Below are 9004 nucleotides of genomic sequence, written 5' to 3' on the forward strand. Positions count from 1 at the left end.
AATTCTTTCGAGAGAAACTTTTCCTCGAGAAAGGACTCGTTTCTAGAAGCAATTACTTTTGCTTCCAGATCTGAAATAGGAGGTATACCCAACTGTTTTTGGGTATTCTATGAAGATGCATTTATCCGCTTTGGGTTCGAGCTTATCAGCCATAAGCATCGCAGCCCCAAACTTTTAAGAAACGACAACTTAGGTTTCTATAAACGGTGTCGTCTCAACGGAATTGCGTGGTGCCCCCTTTAAAGTGAATGCGGTTGTCTCTAATGCCTAACCCATAAACGATAGTGGTAATTTGATAAGAAACATCATGGTATGCACCATATCCAATAGGGTGCAGTTATGATGTTCGGACACACCATCACACTATGGTGTTCCAGGCGGTATTAATTGTGAAACACTTTCCACAATGTCTCAATTGTGTGCCAAACTCGTATCTCAGATACTCATCTCTATGATCATATCACAGACATTTTATCCTCTTGTCACGACGATCTTCAACTTCACTCTGAAATTACTTGAACCTTTCAATAATTCAGACTAGTGTTTCATCAAGTAAATACACTCAGCATCTACTCAAATCATCTGTGAAGTAAGAACATAACGATATCCACTGCATGCCTCAGCACTCATTGGATTGCGTACATCAAAATGTATTACTTCCAATAAGTTGCTCTCTTGTTCCATCTCACTGAAAACGAGGACTTTCAGTCATTTTGCCCATGTGGTATGATTTGCATGTCTCAAGTGATTCATAATCAAGTGAGTCCAAACGATCCATCTGTATGGAGTTTCTTCATGCATATATACCAATAGACGTGGTTCGCATGTCTCAATCTTTTCAAAAATGAGTGAGTCCAAAGATCCACCTACATGGAGCTTCTTCATGCGTTCTACACCAATATGACTCAAGTGGCAGTGCCACAAGTATGTGGTACTATCATTACTATCTTATATCTTTTTGGCATGAACATGTGTATCACTACGATCGAGATTCATTTTAGGTGCAAGACCATTGAAGGTATTATTCAAATAAACAGAGTAACATTATTCTCCTTAAATGAATAACCGTTTTGCGGTAAACATAATCCAATCATGTTCAACGCAAACACCAAATCTCGATGGTAGAGGGAGCATGCGATGCTTGGTCACATCAACCTTGGAAACACTTCCAACACATATCGTCATCTCACCTTTAGCTAGTCTCCATTTATTCCGTAGCTTTTATTTCGAGTTACTAACACTTAGCAACCGAACCAGTATCTAATACCCTGGTGCTGCTAGGAGTACTAGTAAAGTACACATTCATGTAACGTATATCCAATATACTTCTGTCGACCTTGCCTGCCTTCTCATCTACCAAGTATCTAGGGTAGTACTGCTTCAGTGACCGTTCCTCTCATTACAGAAGCACTTAGTCTCGGGTTTGGGTTCAACCTTGGGATTCTTCACTAGAGCAGCAAACGACTTGCTGTTTCATGAAGTATCCCTTTTGCCCTTGCCCTTCTTAAACTAGTGGTTTTACTAACCATCAACAATTGATGCTCCTTCTTGATTTCTACTCTCGCGGTGTCAAACATCGCGAATAGCTCAAGGATCATCATAATTATCCTTGATATGTTATAGTTCATCACGAAGCTCTACTAGCTTGGTGGCAGTGACTATGGAGAACTATCACTATCTCATCTGGGAGATTAACTCCCACTCGATTCAAGCGATTGTGGCACTCAGACAATCTGAGCACACGCTCAACGATTGAGCTTTTCTCCCTTAGTTTGTAGGCTTAAGAAACTTGTCAGAGGTCTCATACCTCTTGACGTGGGCACTAGTCTGAAATCCCAATTTCAGTCTTCGGAACATCTCACATGTTCTGCGACGTTTCAAAAACGTCTTTGGTGCCACAATTCTAAACCGCACTGAACTATCACGTAGTCATCAAAACGTGTATGTCAGATGTTTTGTAACATCTACAGACGACGCTGAGGTTCAGCACACTGAGCGGTGCATTAAGGACATAAGCCTTCTGTGCAGCAATGAGGACAATCCTCAGTTTACGGACCCAATCCGCATAATTGCTACTACCAACTTTCAACTAAATTTTCTCTAGGAACATATCTTAACCAGTAGAACTAAAGCGCAAGCTATGACATAATTTGCAAATACCTATTTGACTATGTTCATGATAATGAAGTTCATCTGATTATGAACTCCCACTCAGATAGACATCCCTCTAGTCATCTAAGTGAAACATGATCCGAGTTTAACTAGGCCGTGTCCGATCATCACGTGAGACGGACTAGTCAAGATCGGTGAACATCTCCATGTTGATCGTATCTTCTATACGACTCATGCTCGACCTTTCGGTCCTCCGTGTTCCGAGGCCATGTCTGTACATGCTAGGCTCGTCAAGTCAACCTAAGTGTATTGCGTGTGTTCCGAGGCCATGTCTGTACATGCTAGGCTCGTCAACACCCGTTGTATTCGAACGTTAGAATCTGTCACACCCGATCATCACGTGGTGCTTCGAAACAACGAACCTTCGCAACGGTGCACAGTTAGGGTGAACACTTTCTTGAAATTATTATAAGGGATCATCTTACTTACTACCGTCGTTCTAAGCAAATAAGATGCAAAAACATGATAAACATCACATGCAATCAAATAGTGACATGATATGGCCAATATCATCATGCTCCTTTGATCTCCATCTTCGGGGCACCATGATCATCTTCGTCACCGGCATGACACCATGATCTCCATCATCATGATCTCCATCATTGTGTCTTCATGAAGTCGTCACGCCAACGATTACTTCTACTTCTATGGCTAACGCGTTTAGCAACAAAGTAAAGTAATTTACATGGCGCTATTCAATGACACGCAGGTCATGCAAAATAATAAAGACAACTCCTATGGCTCCTGCCGGTTGTCATACTCATCGACATGCAAGTCGTGATTCCTATTACAAGAATATGATCAATCTCATACATCACATATATCATTCATCACATCTTCTGGCCATATCACATCACATAGCACATGCTGCAAAAACAAGTTAGACGTCCTCTAATTGTTGTTGCAAGTTTTTACGTGGTTTGTAGGTTTCTAGCAAGAACGTTTTCTTACCTACGTATGACCACAACGTGATTTGCCAATTTCTATTTACCCTTCATAAGGACCCTTTTCATCGAATCCGTTCCGACTAAAGTAGGAGAGACAGACACCCGCTAGCCACCTTATGCATCTAGTGCATGTCAGTCGGTGGAACCTGTCTCACGTAAGTGTACGTGTAAGGTCGGTCCGGGCCGCTTCATCCTACAATGCCGCCGAAACAAGAAAAGACTAGTAGCGGCAAGAAGAATTGGCAAACTCAACGCCCACAACTGCTTTGTGTTCTACTCGTGCATAGTAACTACGCATAGGCCTGGCTCATGATGCCACTGTTGGGAATCGTAGCATAATTTTAAAATTTTCCTACGCTCACCAAGATGCATCTATGGAGTCTACTAGCAACGAGGGGAAAGGAGTGCATCTACATACCCTTGTAGATCGCGAGCGGAAGCGTTCCAATGAACGTGGATGACGGAGTCGTACTCGCCGTGATCCAAATCACCGATGACCGAGTGCCGAATGGACGGCACCTCCGCGTTCAACACACGTACGGTGCAGCGATGTCTCCTCCTTCTTGATCCAGCAAGGGGGAAGGAGAGGTTGATGGAGATCCAGCAGCACGATGGTGTGGTGGTGGATGTAGCGGGTCTCCGGCAGGGCTTCGCCAAGCTTCTGCGAGAGAGAGAGAGGTGTTGCAGGGGAGGAGGGAGGCGCCCAATGCTGTAGTTTTCTGCCCTCCCTCCCCCCACTATTTATAGGACCCCTGGGGGGGCGCCAGCCCTTGGGAGATCAGATCTCCAAGGGGGGCGGCGGCCAAGTGGGGGGGAAGGGGTGCCTTGCCCCCCAAGGCAAGGGGGAAGCTCCCCCCTAGGGTTCCCAACCCTAGGCGCATGGGGGGAGGCCCAAGGGGGGCACCCCAGCCCACTAAGGGCTGGTTGCCTTCCACTTTCAGCCCACGGGGACCTCCGGGATAGGTGGCCCCACCCGGTGGACCCCCGGGACCCTTCCGGTGGTCCCGGTAACCCCCGAAACTTTCCCGGTGGCCGAAACTTGACTTCCTATATATAATTCTTCACCTCCGGACCATTCCGGAACCTCTCGTGACGTCCGGGATCTCACCGGGACTCCGAACAACTTTCGGGTTTCCGCATACATATATCTCTACAACCCTAGCGTCACCTGACCTTAAGTGTGTAGACCCTACGGGTTCGGGAGACATGCAGACATGACCGAGACGCCTCTCCGGTCAATAACCAACAGCGGGATCTGGATACCCATGTTGGCTCCCACATGTTCCACGATGATCTCATCGGATGAACCACGATGTCGAGGATTCAGTCAATCCCGTATGCAATTCCCTTTGTCAAACGGTATGTTACTTGCCCGAGATTCGATCGTCGGTATCCCAATACCTTGTTCAATCTCGTTACCGGCAAGTCTCTTTACTCGTACCGCAATGCATGATCCCGTTACTAACGCCTTAGTCACATTGAGCTCATTATGATGATGCATTACCGAGTGGGCCCAGAGATACCTCTCCGTCACACGGAGTGACAAATCCCAGTCTCGATCCGTGCCAACCCAACAGACACTTTCGGAGATACCCGTAGTGCACCTTTATAGTCACCCAGTTACGTTGTGACGTTTGGCACACCCAAAGCACTCCTACGGTATCCGGGAGTTGCACGATCTCATGGTCTAAGGAAAAGATACTTGACATTGGAAAAGCTCTAGCAAACGAAACTACACGATCTTTTATGCTATGCTTAGGATTGGGTCTTGTCCATCACATCATTCTCCTAATGATGTGATCCCGTTATCAATGACATCCAATGTCCATAGTCAGGAAACCATGACTATCTGTGGATCAACGAGCTAGTCAACTAGAGGCTTACTAGGGACAGGTTGTGGTCTATGTATTCACACATGTATTACGATTTCCGGACAATACAATTATAGCATGAATAATAGACAATTACCATGAACAAAGAAATATAATAATAACCATTTATTATTGCCTCTAGGGCATATTTCCAACAATATAGAGGGTCGGGCGATCCACGAGAAGAGAGGGAGGGGTCATAGATATTGATAGAGTCGAAGAGAGGATCAAGTGGGTGGGTGCGAGATCGATGAAGAGAGCCATCGAAATTGTGTGTGTGTGCTAGTCAAAGATATAGGGCGACCGACCTAGCTACCGGAACGTCAGAGGGCACAGGTCAAGTTTGTGTGTGGCAGGAGACATGACTAGAGCGCTCGATGTAGCGGTGTGTGTGTGTGTGTGCGAGGGGGTGGGGGGAGGGGTAGGCAAAGGCCTAACTATAGAGGTAGAACGACTCGTATATGTGTTAAGGAGAGACCCAGCTATGTCTTGAGGGAGATCGGTCGACATCCATACATAACTGAAGGACGGGAAATAAGATGGGACAGAGAGAGATGAGAGAGAGAGGGAGGGAGAGGGGTAGAGTGTTGGATGGGTGATGGAGTTGCTTCTCGAAGATGGTGGGAGAGGCCTACTAGACAAACTGAGGATGGAACTGCAATATTATCAATAAGAGTGGGGATGTGTTTCTGTGTGTGCCTGTGCGTGATAGATCTGTCGGGACACATCCATGGATGACGAAGGGGAACCATGTGTTTGGTAAGCAAAACTAACTAGATCGGTAGATCAATTGTTGTTTGTCGGAGGAAGGGAGAGACATAACTAATGAGGTAGATCGATCGACGCGTGGGGAAAAACGAGTTATAAGGACCTAGCTAGCTATATGTATAGCGGGAGATCGGTCGGTGTACGTCCATTTGTTAGAGGCAAATAAGGCCCGGCGAGACGGATAGACAGAGAGAATGGAGCTAGGAGGTGGTGCGAGAGGCCCAGCTACTAGCTAGATAGGGGGAGGAGTGTGCGGTTGTGAGATCGATGAAAAGAGGGGCGAGAGTTTACACGTGTGTGGGACCGTATGAGAGACACGAGGCAAGGACACATAAAGGAGGATATTGAAGGTGCGTGTGTATGTTGTAGGCAGACATCGCTGGAGAGGTTTATCGATCGGTGTGTGTCGGAAGGGAGTTGTGGAGACTGTGGGAGAACGACCTAAAGAAAAAAATGAATGTGCGCGATGGATAGAATGCTGAGGGAGGGGGAGGGCGAGGAGGGCGTGTGCATGCACGAGAGGAAGTTAGTGGTAGCTACAAAGGTTAGAGGATTGTGTGGGTGTAAGAGACTAACAAAGATCATAATTTGATATGAAAGTGGATTCATATATTTGAATAGGAGATCATAGTGTTTTAAACATATGCATGCATGAATATAGCGGTGATACACATGTTGTGGTTTTGCACATGTTATACCATAATGTGATAATGCATGGCGTTTGCAACTCACAGCTAAATGTCGAACAATCTAAACCATACTATACATCGAACAATCTCACATTTTATTTGAATTTGTGATAATGTGTGGCGTTTGCAGCTTACAACTAAATATCGAACAATCCAAACAATACTATATATCGAACATTCTCACATTTTATTTGAATTTGTGGTAATGTGTGGTGTTTGCAACTCACATCTAAATACTTGTAGGCGTAGGGGACGGGGCACCATAGATAATGTGATAAACACATTATACATATGAGACATGGTTTAGTTTGTGAAGATCTAGCTAGAGCTTGAAATGTACTATGGTTTGAAATCAACATAAAGTGGATTCAAAAAATTGAGTTCGAGTTCATATAGTACACATAGTTCATATGTAACTCGAGACTAATCATGTGGTGTGCTGTGAAGATAATACACAAACGATGGTTTAACTTGACAATAATGACGATTATAGATCTTATTAAAACAAAGAAACGAATTCAAACTCTTTGACTTCACAATAATCATTATTGTAGATCTTATTCAAATAGAGAAACGAATTCAAATTTAGTTCATATTGAAGCGGTAGTATATACGTTTGGACTGCACTAAAATGTTCGTTTGTGTCGGGATTTCACAGGAGGAGGCAACCCAATTTTATTTTTGTTCCTTGCTTTTTGTTCTTGTTTAGTAATAAATAATTCATATAGCCTATGGTTAGATGTGGTTTTATGTTTTAAGTAGTGTTTGTGCCAAGTAAAACCTATAGGATCTTCTTGGATGATAGTTATTTGATCTTGCTGAAAAAGTCAGAAACTTTCTGATCACGAAAACAATTGTTAAAAATCACCAGAACGTGATAAAATACTTATTCCAATTGCAGTAGATCAATAAACAGATTATTTAGGTCGTCCTATTTTCGTAGAATTTTTGAGTTATAGAAAGTTTGCGTTTGATACAGATTACTACAGACTATTCTGTTTTTGACAGATTCTGTTTTTCGTGTGTTGTTTGCTTATTTTGATAAATCTATGGCTAGTATCGGGGGGTATGAACCATAGAGAAGTTGTAATACAGTAGATTTAACACCAATATAAATAAAGAATGAGTTCATTACAGTAACTTGAAGTGGTGGTTTGTTTTCTTTCGCTAACGGAGCTCATGAGATTTTCTGTTGAGTTTTGTGTTGTGAAGTTTTCAAGTTTTGGGTAAAGATTTGATGGATTATGGAATAAGGAGTGGCAAGAGCCTAAGCTTGGGGATGCCCAAGGCACCCCAAGGTAAAATTCAAGGACAACCAAAAGCCTAAGCTTGGGGATGCCCCGGAAGGCATCCCCTCTTTCGTCTTCGTCCATCGGTAACTTTACTTGATGCTATATTTTTATTCACCACATGATATGTGTTTTAATTGGAGCGTCTTGTATGATTTGAGTCTTTGCTTTTTATTTTACCACAATCATCCTTGCTGTACACTCCTTTTTGGAGAGACACACATGAATCGAAATTTAATAGAATACTCTATGTGCTTCACTTATATCTTTTAGAGCACGGTGGTGGTTTTATTTTATAGAAATTATTGATCTCTCTTGCTTCACTTATATTATTTTGAGAGTCCTTTAGAACAGCATGGTAATTTGCTTTGGCTATAAAATTAGTCCTAATATGATAGGCATCCAAGATTGGTATAATAAAAACTTTCATAAAAAGTGCATTGAATACTATGAGAAGTTTGATACTTGATGATTGTTTTGAGATATGAAGATGGTAATATTAGAGTCGTGCTAGTTGTGTAGTTGTGAATTTGAGAAATACTTGTGTTGAAGTTTGCAAGTCCCGTAGCATGCACGTATGGTGACCGTTGTGTAACAAATTTGAAACATGAGGTGTTCTTTGATTGTCATCCTTATGAGTGGCGGTCGGGGACGAGCGATGGTCTTTTCCTACCAATCTATCCCCCCTAGGAGCATGCGCGTAATGCTTGGTTTTTGATGACTTGTAGATTTTTGCAATAAGTATGTGAGTTCTTTATGACTAATGTTGAGTCCATGGATTATACGCACTATCACCTTTCCATCATTGCTAGCCTCTTCGGTACCGTGCATTGCCCTTTCTCACCTTGAGAGTTGGTGCAAACTTTGCCGGTGCATCCAAACCCTGTGATATGATATGCTCTATCACACATAAACCTCCTTATATCTTCCTCAAAACAGCCACCATACCTACCTATTATGGCATTTCCATAGCCATTCCGAGATACATTGCCATGCAACTTTCCACCGTTTCATTTATTATGACACACTTCATCATTGTCATATTGCCTTGCATGATCATGTAGTTGACATCGTATTTGGGGCAAAGCCACCATGCATAATTTATCATACATGTCACTCTTGATTCATTGCCCATCCCGGTACACCGCCGGAGGCATTCATATAGAGTCATATTTTGTTCTAGTATCGAGTTATAATCATTGAGTTGTAAATAAATAGAAGTGTGATGATCATCATTAATAGAGCATTGTCCCAAAAAAAGGAAGAAG

The sequence above is a fragment of the Triticum aestivum genome, chromosome 3D (assembly GCF_018294505.1).
Source record: "Triticum aestivum cultivar Chinese Spring chromosome 3D, IWGSC CS RefSeq v2.1, whole genome shotgun sequence".
Classification (NCBI taxonomy): Eukaryota; Viridiplantae; Streptophyta; class Magnoliopsida; order Poales; family Poaceae; genus Triticum; species Triticum aestivum.